The sequence below is a fragment of the Protopterus annectens genome, chromosome 9.part0, assembly GCF_019279795.1.
Source record: "Protopterus annectens isolate FY-2018-M chromosome 9.part0, PAN1.0, whole genome shotgun sequence".
Classification (NCBI taxonomy): Eukaryota; Metazoa; Chordata; order Ceratodontiformes; family Protopteridae; genus Protopterus; species Protopterus annectens.
The window spans coordinates 1829337714-1829350233 of record NC_056743.1 but is presented as its reverse complement, the minus strand read 5'-3'; positions in this window follow the sequence as shown (position 1 = coordinate 1829350233).

Below are 12520 nucleotides of genomic sequence, written 5' to 3'. Positions count from 1 at the left end.
GAGCCGTTTTAAAAGCTTCAACATTCAGAAAATACACAGAGAAGCTGAAAGCAGCCATTTTGAACTTTGACCCCTGATTTCACACAGACTCGTCGCAAATTCAAGAAGTAAACCAGTTTCAGGAAGTAGAACTGCTCTAAATGCGGTATTGTGATGAAAAACGAACTTTATGACAACAAAATGTGAGCTTTTCTTTATAATATTTTACTTATTTAAGATGTAACTTATAAAATGTAAAAGTTATAATGATTTTTAATGGCTTAATATGCCATAGTAAACAAATGAAATAATTTAGAATGCATAGAAGCTAAAACTCATGCATATATGACTCTGAAAGCTTATATAATTGCTGCACTTTAATGCATATAGTTGCTTATAATTTAAGGATATATAATATTATAATGCATTTATTTTAACTAAGATAAATAAGTATGTGCATTATTATGATTCTATTTCAGAAGAAAATGTCATGTGATACATTTTAAAGCTGCAGTGCAGATATATAAGATATAGCTGGCTTTCATCACAATGATTTATGCATAACTAGGGATCAACATTGCTTTGTAGTATGTTCTTTTACCTTATATACTGAGAATAATCATTTTTATTTAAATGGTAAGAATAAGTAAGAGAAGGAAGCTTCTAGTGCATGTAGTTTAAAGTTTTAAAACTATTAACAGTACTGTTATGGCAGAAAATATGAATACTCTAATGTAAGTAATGTCTGAGTCATAATAGCCTGAGATAACAAATGTTATTGAATTCAAATGAGCATAAACATATAATAAGAACCTATCATTACAAATTTTTATTAAACTGCCAAATGGGTATCCTTTTTTTTTTTTTCTCTCTCTCTTCTCTGCTCCCACTTTCAAGATTGTTAGAATGCTATTATGATAATGAACTCATTATATAGAATAGATGTACATAGCATTATTAAGTTGATTATAAAAGTTTTATATGATTATATGAAGCTGTTATATAAATTGTTTAAGTCTTGCTATAATAGATAATCAAAATAAATGAGTTTAACTTTAGTTAATAATAGTTAGTATTTAATTAATTTGGTGGCAGCTGGAGTACTGCTGCTTAGGATAGGGGGATAACTTGAGTGGTATTTGCTACTCGAAGTTGGAGTTTTAACTCCAGGCTGGATGCATTGTTTAATCCAAACAATATTTTCACCTGATTATTGTTATGTGTATATAGTTTTGACATCCACATCACATTTTATAAACTCATTGTCACAAAATTAAAATCTCACAAAATTCCATAAGATTTTCACTAAATGCAGCTATAATTAATAGAACACCTAAAGGAGGAGACATAATAATACTTACTTTAGTAAATGCTATTCTGATTATAAGTTTTATATGTTTATAAAAGTTAAATGGTAACTTTAAAAGGAATTTCTTTAAACATTAATGGATTGAATAACCCATGTAAAAGGGCAAGTTTAATGAGATATATTAATCTGCATAGAGCCAACTTAATATTCCTTCAGGAAACACATCTCCTGAAAAAAGATATAGATAAATTAGCCACTAATAAATATACAGTCTTGGTTAGCTCAGAACACACAGAGAAAAAAAGAGGAGTGGCTATCTTATGGAACAAAAATATGCCCATACCTAAAACTATTAAGTCATATAAAGATGACAAAGGAATGTTCTGCCTGGTTACAATACAGATTAATGGGAAAACATATACATTGATTAATGTATACTGGATACCAGGAATTGGCACTAATACAGTGAAACACCATCTCAATAAGATGATATCATTTTCTAAAGGAGATATTATTTTATCAGGAGATTTTAACTGTATCCTGCATGAAAAAGATACTACTACTATAGGAAAAAGGAAAATCACATCCAATGCAAAACATTTAAAGGATTTCATTAATTTATATCATTTGAATGATATTAATAATCAGACAGATTCTAAATCATTACCGTATACTTTTTTTTCTAACAGACATAAAACTTATTCAAGAATAGATAGAGTCTTTATTTCTAACCAACTGGTAACAGACCTAACTAATTCTAAGATCATTTCATGCCCTATATCAGATCATAATTCAATTGTCTTTGAATTTATGGTAAATATTACTTATAATGTTCAGATCAAAAGAATACCAGCATACCTAACTCAACTAAAAGATTATAAAGATTATATACTTGCAGAGGTGCAACATTTCTTAGACTTAAACACTACACCTGACGTCTCCATTATTTACATTTGGGATGCTCTAAAATCTTATTTATATGGACAAAGTATCAGATGGTATAATAAAAGGAAATCTTGGGACAGGGAATTAATAGACATTCAAAACAAATTAGACTCATATAAACATAATAATAAGGAAAATATTATGGACAAAAAAAGTCATTGAGGAAATAAATAAATTAAATGAGAAATACAAAGAAATTTTAAGTCACAAAGTCAAAATAACATTAGAGAAATATAAATTTTTGTCTTACTCAATAAGTCCCAAATACTTACATAGACTTAAAAATAAAACAAAAAGGCTGAATAAACAAAATCACATCAAATAAATTTTCTCTCCAAGGAAAAAGAAGAATGTCTCTAGTTTACCAGAAATATTAGATGAATTTAGAAATCACTTTCATAACATTAACCATAATAACATTAATATGGATTCTAAAGACAAAATAAAGAATTTTATAATCACAAACATGAACAAAAAAACTTAATAAACAACAGACTAGATTAACAGATAAAAATATTTCATATACAGAGGTTATCACACAAATAAATAAACTTAAATCAAACAAAGCACCAGGTAATGATGGTATTATTCCTGAGATTTATAAAATCATTCCTAAGAGTACCTATTCATTAATACATAAGGTTTTCATTTCAGCTCAAAATGAATTGTCAATTCCCCCATCCTGGCAATACACATTTATTTCACCAATTTTGAAACCCAATAAAGATCCAACTAGATGCACTTCATATAGACCTATTTCATTACTTAATGTTGACTATAAAATGTTCATGAATATATTTGCTGACAGATTAAAGACAATCATTCCAAGTATAATAGATATAGATCAGACAGGCTTTATTATAAATAGAAATACTTTTGATAATATAAGGAGAACTTTAACTCTGATTGATTATGCAAACAGAAAAAAGAAAGATTTGACACTCATCAGCCTTGATATAAGTTCAGCATTTGACTCAGTAAGTTGGGACTATTTGTTTATCTTATTGAAGTGTACAAATTTCTCTGATACATTTGTGAATTTAATTGAACATCTATATAAAGGAGCATTGGCTTACATTAAAATAGGAACATATGTCTCACAAAAAAATACCCATATTAAAAGGTACAAAACAAGGGTGTCCACTTTCACCATTATTATGTACTTTAATAATGGAGCCTTGGGCTAATTTGATTAGAAACAGCAATGATATAGAAGGATTTGATATAGACGAAAATACAATATCTAAAATCCAACTTTTTGCAGATGATGTTTTAATTACATCAGCAGGAAAAAATTCTTCTATGCAGTCATTATTTGATAAGATGACAGATTTCAAGAATATTTCTGGTTTGATATTTAATGAAGAAAAAACTAAAATATTACCAATATACACAGGGAAAAATGTTCTCACTAATGATTTTCTCAAATACATACCCAATTCAGGTCAAATAACTTATTTAGGCATAATATTAACTAAAGATATTAAATCCATTATACATAATAATTATAGTAATTGTCTTCATAATATACAAAATCATTTCAATAGCTGGAACAATATGTTTTTTACCATGGAAGAAAGACTCACAATTATTAAAATGATAATATTCATGAAGATATTATACATAATACAATCAATAATACTCCCACCTACAAAAATAATTAGTAAGAAATTAAATTCACAAATGTTAAATTTCTTATGGGCACCTAATAGACCTAGGATTGCATTAAAGAAGCATACTAATAGTTGGTCTCAAGGGGGCATATCATTTCCAGACTTTAATTTATATGCTATCTCTTCTATTATAAAAGTTATAACATTGCTAATAGATCAGTCATATGTTGCAAAATGGAAGGTATATTGGGAATTAATTAGCATGCACTTCACAAAAATATCGTTAATACACAAAAATACTATTATAAACAATCCCATGTTATGGTTACTAAAAGAGTTTTGTACCTCATCTATTACACCAAAATATATAGCTAGTTACCCATTAAATATTATTATTAGATATCGTAATTTTATATATATACATCCTAAGTATAAGGAATGGAATTTTATCTTATTCCCTATAATGTATACACAAGGTATTCTTTTATCATCCACCTCTGAAAGAACTCTTCTAGTCACAGAGAATAATTTAAAGTATTGGTATCAGATGCTGTCTGACAATAAAGTAAAAAAAATTAGACTTCTTAAAGCAAGAATTTGATTTGAGAGAAACATGTTGGTTAGAGATTCAAACTTTTAGACAACATCTTACTAACAAACTTGATTTAATGTCTTTAACAGTTAAAGAATCTGTTCCAATACTGATTGACTACTTGATATTAAATTTACAACATAGGGTTTCTGATAAAGGTAAGCTCTCACACATACATAAAATTATTAGAGATGAAACCTATTATAGTTCAGATAATTACTGGAATTATTTCAATTCCATTAATGGTGAATTACCAAAACAACAAGATAAACAATATATATTGGAATCTGCTTATAAAACTACTTCTTCTGTTAATTGGAGACTTTTTACCTGGAAATTTTTACATAGATTTTTCTATACACCCTTAATGATGAATAAAATAAACAATAAAGACAACATATGTAAGAGATGTACTGTAGAAATAAATGCTGATTGGGCACATATGTTTTACGATTGTATAAAACTGAAGGAATATTGGATGTTAATCAATGATTTTTTGCAGGCTCTTTTTACAGATAATTTCATAGTCTCTAAATCACTTATATTATTTAACACCCCTGTTCCTAAATGTGTTAAAAAAGTTAAACTTCCTTTATTATGGTCAATTCTAGCAGTGGCTAGAAAAATAATAACCAGAAACTGGATTTCAGATACTCCTCCTTCATTTAATAAATTTAAAAATGTTATGATTGAAGTGTGTCATATGGAACTAATGACAATAAAGTCAAGCACCATTAGGAAAACATCTTACTATAATATATGGGATACCTTACAAAACTTGTTAAAACAGTCTTAGTTTCATTAGTAAGATGTTACAGTTTAATTAATTGATTTGATTTAGAGTGGATGTCTTTGTAAATACTTTAGTTGTTTTATCAAATGTTATAACTGTTTATATGTTAACTGCTTGCATAAGATTGTTATAATATTTATTTTGTATGTTAAAACTAATAAATTTGTTTTTAAAAAAAAAAAGAAATAGATTATTTAAGAGAATGCTTCCATGTACGTGTACCTAAAGGTTTAAGATTTTTTAAATTTCCCAATAATGTACAGTCGGATTCTATGTTGTATGATGAATTATGTGAAATATTTAACAAAGCAGGCTTAGAAATGTTGAATTGCATGATTATTGACTATGAGAAAAAAGCAGATAAATTATTAAAGGAATTAAATGCATTGAATAGTCGGTTAATTACAGATGACAGACTTATAAGTGTTAAAAGGGAGTATGATAAAACATTTGACGAAGTAGATCAGCACTGTTTTAGAGTACTGAATCACAAAATCAGGAAATTAGACTGTGACCTAATTGACTACCGAGAGGATAGAGCTTTCCCTCTGTTTAATAACAGGAATAAAGATCATACTAATACTGAAAATGTATTTTTTAATGAAAATGAAAGTAACACTCAAAGTAATCAAGTGAATACAGGTGCTCAAGGCCTAAGGCGAAGTGAGAGGATAGCGGAGAAAGATAGAAAACAATCTGCAAGGGATTTTCAGTAGCCCCCCCGGGGGGGCGGAGATATCAATATAACAAATGGAATTAACTACAGAATTAAACCTTTTACCCATAGCACCTTTAGAATATGAGACATCACTAGATGAAACTAAGCAAATTGTTTTTAGAACTAACAACTTCACAATTTATAATTTTACTGACATGCAAATTACTTCAGAATTCTTTGAATTATTTTTAAAAGGTTTTCAGTTTGTCCCGCTTAAGCCTGTCTTTATACCAGATATCTTAATTGATTTAAAATTGTTTACGAGACAAATGAATTTAAATATATTTTTTAAAGGACAAAAAGGTGCGACTACTGAACTAACGAGAAAAAGCACCTTCAATTCACATATCTACCTTGAAAGTTTTTGAGGAGTTGGTCGAAAAGGATATTAGGGGAATGGGACAACAAAAACATAGTAACACCCCTAACAATTTAAGTAATAAAGAGGTTAAGTTGATCCACCATCTAAGACAGGAGGGATGCAGAGTTATGTGACCTGACAAGGGAGGTGGAACATTTTTAATGCATAAAGCAGATTATGAGGCTTATATGCATAATATGTTACAGGACACTGATCAATATGAATTAGTATCTAAGAATGAAATAAATATTGCTTATGCCAAAATCAACTATCAACTTTTTGACCATTTGTTACAGAACATGATTAACGAAAAATTATATAATTATTTATATGTAGATAAACCAATAATTGCTCAAATTTGCGGTATTCCCAAGACACACAAAGGTCTAGAACCACTTAAATTTAGACCAATAGTATCAGGATCTGGCAGTATTACTGAACCCTTGGCTAAATTTATTGACATAATTTTAAAACCTTTTGTGGTTAGTGTGGACCATATTTGTAAGGATTCTTGAGATTTTTTTGAGAAATTTAGAATAAAGTATGTTCTGTCCCAAACTTTTGATGGTCACAGTGGATGTGATAGACCTTTTTCCCAGTATTCCACATGAAATTGGATTAGAATGGTTTAATCAAATTTTAGCAACAGAAATAGCCCAAACTGTCACAGCTATCAATTTATTAGTAGAACTTATGGAAATTATCCTTGAAAACAATTTCATACATTTCAATGGAGAATTTTATCGTCAGAGAAAATGTGTGGCAATGGGAGCATCCTGTGCCTCTTTATATGCAAATATAGTGCTGTATTTCTGGGAAAAGAAATACATTTTTTCGAGTAAATGGCACCAAGATATTTTATATTTTAGGAGGTTTTTGGATGACATTTGTATTTTCTGGAAGGGTAGTGAAGAGAGTTTTTTTGAATTTTTGCATTATATCAATAACACAACAGCATTTTTTAAATTTACACATAATATAGATAAGAACAAATTGCATTATCTGCATGTAACTATTGTTAAAGATTATGAAAATCAATGTTTTCAATCTAAACTACATAGAAAAAGCTCATTCTCTAATTCCTACCTTCATTATAACAGCGGGCATCCGTACTTCCAAAAAAGGGGTATTATTAAGGGTCAATTAATTTGAGCTTCTCGAATGTGTAGTACCCTGAAAGATTTTAATGAAGAAGTGAGGATTCTGAAAACCTTCTTTTTAGAAAAAGGCTATCATGACAAATTATTTGAAGATTTGGTTCAGGATATTAGTCAGAAAAGGGACACGTTGTATCCGCCACTGTTAGGAGTAGGTACTATCAATAATCCACAGACCAACTGTGAAAACACAACAGATGGTAAAAGCAGTTGTATTTATACTTTCAACAAGAATTCTGAAGAAATTGAAGATACTATTTTTAAATATTGGCCCATTCTTAGTTTTCATGAAGATATAAAAACTTTCATTTCAGAAAGACCACATTTTGTCAGGAAAAGAAATAAAAACTTGAAAGAGATTTTTGAAATGAAACATAATTTAGAGAGCAACAAAAACAAAAGGAGAGTTGGCACCTACCCGTGCGGTAATTGTAAGCAATGTCATGCCATGATCAATCAGGAACGGATTAGTATTCCCTCTAGGAAATTTAACTTTACTGCTAGGAAATATTACAATTGTGCCACGAGGGGGGTAGTATATGTAGGGATATGTATAACCTGTGATAGTTTTTACATAGGAAAAACTGAACGACACATAAGGAAAAGAGTTTATGAACATTTTAATGATGTGATGAAACAGAAAGAGAGTAATGCCTTTTATAAACATTCCCTAATGTGTGAAAAAATGAACGTGAAGTTTTTTGTATTAGAGCAAGTCACACAAGACATTAGAGGTGGTAACTGGGAGACAACGTTAGAGTATCGTGAGTTATATTGGCAGTTGAAATTAAACTCTACAAAGACTCCCGGTTTAAATGACTCTATTAATATCATTTGTGTGTTAAAAATGAGAAAAGCAAGGTTATAATAGTTCTAGTCAACACTCCCTTAAATGACATACTGCAATACAGTTTTTTAATTCACATTTATATACATACTCACCCTTTTGACAAAGGGTTAACATTTTAAGCCTAACTATATTTTACATATTTTACATATATCACATATTTTACATTATTTACAGATTATTATATTGAACATTGCCAGTGAAGGTTTTAGACGTGATTCTTTGTTTATTCACATTTATAGCAATGAGAAAGATTAGTTTATTAAACTCTACATGTTCAAAATAAACAACAATAGACTACTGAAATAGTTGGATGAATGTAGAGTTTATTATAGACATTTTTTATTTATTATTTATTATCATGTTCTTTTATTATTTTAAAAGAAGACATTTGAAGTTTTTTTATGTGTTTAATGCATTTAATGTACTCAAATCTTGAAATACAGCATTTAAGGATATATTATTCAAGTTTTTATTAGTTATATATGTTGAGCGCATTCAATTATAAATTAAAAGAATGCGATAGTGAACTTGAATGTATAGAGAATTTCAAACTAAATGCATTACTTTTTTAAAGGCAGAAGTCTTTTTAAAGCATAATTTATATTAATTAATTTTATTATGTGACTTGAATTAACTATTTAAAGAGGTGCACAATGGTGTTCAGAGATTTTCCTTGAAAAAGCCTGACAGTATGCGTGTGAAAGTGCTTGGATTATTTGGTTTGTCCTAACAAAGATCGTTTGTGGATTATTTGGTTTGTCCTAATAAAGATCGTTTGTCTATAAAACTCTTTTGCTACCGCTAGTAATTTCATCACGTTTGGAACAATTTGCTGCTAGTTTCGGGTCCTGATTTGCTGGGTTGTGTTCTTTTTAAACATCTAAATAACCCAAAACATTTTTCCTTATCACTAAATAAACTACTCCACCTTGACAAGACCACCACTCCCTCTCTTAAAACAGATAACACGACAGACTCTGTCCACATACAGTTTAATTCATACTTTATGCAATCAATATTATCTCACTTAGACACTAATGCATCTGCCACCTCTCTCTACCCCTTTCCAACCATAACCACCCACAACTCTTCAATTTTAGTCCAGTACCCACCTCATTTACAATGAAGTTGATCTTTAAACTAAAACCTACCTCCATATCTGTAGGCTATCTACTCTCAGATAGCCTAAAATGGTTGCAGAAATCATGGCCTTCACTGTGTCCATACTAATTAATAGGTCCATAGCAGCAAGATATGTCCCATCATTGGAAAAAATCATACATCATACTACTGCACAAATGTGGCGCATCTACAGAGTTTAATAACTACAGTCCTATAGTTTGTCTCTCTTGCCTCTACAAAATATTAGAGAAATGCATTAATGTACAGCTTATGCAATACCTAACCTCAAATAACCTACTCTCAGAAACACAACATGGCTTTTGTTCCCAGCACAGCACCACTACTGTTACTACATTTTACCAACATAACAAACCAACATAGAAACTATGGTCTGCTTGTGTCCACCATGTTCTTAGACTTGTCAAAGGCATTCAACTTTCCTCAACAGGACTTTTACAAAGCTCTTTGTCATGGTTACTTAGTTACCTATATGGAAGGCAACAAGCTGTTAAATGGCAACAACCCTATTCATTCTTTCAACCAGTTACTACAGGTGTCCCTCAGGGCTCTATTCTGGGTCATCCCCTATTTAATATATTTGTTAATGACCTCCAAACCTCCACTCACTACGCTAGTTTAGTTCAGTACAGAGATGATTCAACATTAATATGTTCATCATCAATAATAAATAAGCTCTGAGACATTACCCAAAAAATGTTTTCCTTTGTAGAAACTTGTCTCAAAGAAACAAACCTCCTACTCAACCCCAAGAAAACGAAGTTAATGCTTTTTACCTCAAAAAGTTGCCAAAATCAAAAGCAGTCTTTCACCATAAAGTCAACAAATAATACTGTCACTGAAATTGTAACTCATAGTAAACTTCTAGGCATTATAATAATAGATGACAGTCTCAAATATGATCAGCATATACTGCACACCATTAAATCTACACACCAGAAACTAGGCTACCTTTATAGGATCAATGGATTCCTTAGAAATACTGCAAGAAATGCTCTAGCCATCACCTTCTTACTGCCAACTTTGTTACACACCGCTCCTATTCTAACAAACTTAAACAATACTCAAAGAAAGAAATTTGCCTCCTGCTACAATAAAGTAACTAAATTTACCAGCACTCTCCCTCATAGGTTGCAGCATTTTCATAACATAAAGCAATTAAACTGGCTTGAACTTCACAACAACCTAACATATACACAACTAACTACAGCACACAAACCAATTCATCATCCAGAAAAATGCCCTGCACCACAAAATGTATTACTGCCCTACTGTCCAGAAAGGGACCTCTGTTCTATTAACAAATTCTTATTACTTATACATAAGTCAAATAATGTTGCACGAGACTCACTCTACTCTCAATATATTGCTATACTCTGGAATAATATCCCCATACAAATAAAACACTCCAACAAATTCAATAGTTTTAAACTACTGCTTAAACAGCACCTTAACCAATCCTGGTCATGCACATGCTTATCACAAGGTCGAGACTGTTCACCATACGATACTCTCCAAATACTCTCCTTAAACAGAATACTCTTAACCTCTCACTGAAATGACAAAACAAATTTTATACACAATTGTTGCCTGTACAATCCACTAAGTTGCATGTGGGTTTTCTCTTTAGTAACTTCTACCTCTTAAAATCTTAGAGTGTATAAATGTAACTAGTGTACATGTATAAATGTAAAGACAAATGTAAGTACTCTATGCTTAATTGAAACTAAGTACAATGCAATGTAAAGAAATGGAGCTTTTCTCCCGAGGCCTCCACTGAAAATGGATATTACCCAGTCGGACTTTCTTGGTAAAGAAAGATAAATAAAACTAAATAAATAATTGCTGCTAACCTTATTGCACACACACACACACACACACACACACACACACACACACACACACACACACACACACACACACACACACACACACACACACACACACTTCATTGTGTCAGACTTGCCCTCCTATAACCCCTCCCACCACCCTGTGCAAATGATGATGACTGTGCCCTGTCCTTTTTGTGTTTATTTATGATTTCGGTTGCCTATATCTGATGCATAGTGCGGATAGCTAATACTCGCTTGCTCATTTGCCTGATTTCATCATGGAGTATGTACTGAATTGCATTTTTGGTTTATTGCGCTTAAGTTCAACTCTGTGATTAATTGCTGTGCTTCTAATTGTACTTGTAACAGTGTTAGTAGTCGTACAATACTCTTAATTATGATTTAATGCTCGTCAGCACCTTCTGCAGATGATGCTGAAATTACCCTGGTCACTGTTGGGTGTCTAACGTGGGCCACTTTTATGTCTGATACACAGTAGTGAGCAGGCCAAGCATATGTGTTGTGGCAATGCAACCCCCTAACATTTTTTTTCCTAGTAGTCTTCTTGTCTGTACTCCAAAGAGTATTGGAATTGAAGGTAAAGGGAGCATGACATGTAGCACGGGTTTTATAAGTTCCTGAATCACTTCACTATATTGATTGTTTTCATTAGCATGTAATTCACCTACTTATTTCTTCATTAGCATATCCTGCCCCTTATCCTCATTTTGGAGTAGAGCTCAAAGTGTAGAGCTGTTTAATGAACACAACAGTGTGCTCATCACTGCTTGTCATGCAAACATGTCTAGCGTAAAGTATAGGCATCCATGAATTCCAACCCGTATCAAAAATCTTACCAACATCATCGAAAGAAATTCAAGCAGGCAAGGATCACTACCCTTAGTTACCCGGTCAAGAAAGTGCAGTGAAATGGTTACAAATAGCATGCCTTTAATGAAACCATGCAGTGTAGTGTTATGTAATTCAAGTCGGGTCATAGTGCTCTTTCAAAGAAATGAAATGAGATATTCTTATATTATAGAAGTTTCACCTTGAAGACTAACAAATCTATAATTGTCAGAATCAACTATGCTGTTCTTCCCATTATAGACATTACCAGATTTTTACTTTCAGGCTGTTGGTAGAAATCCTTACTAATTTCACTTAGTCTGCGACATAGAATTCTTACTTCTCTATTAACTTCCCTATGGTCCCCCATTATGATGTTCAT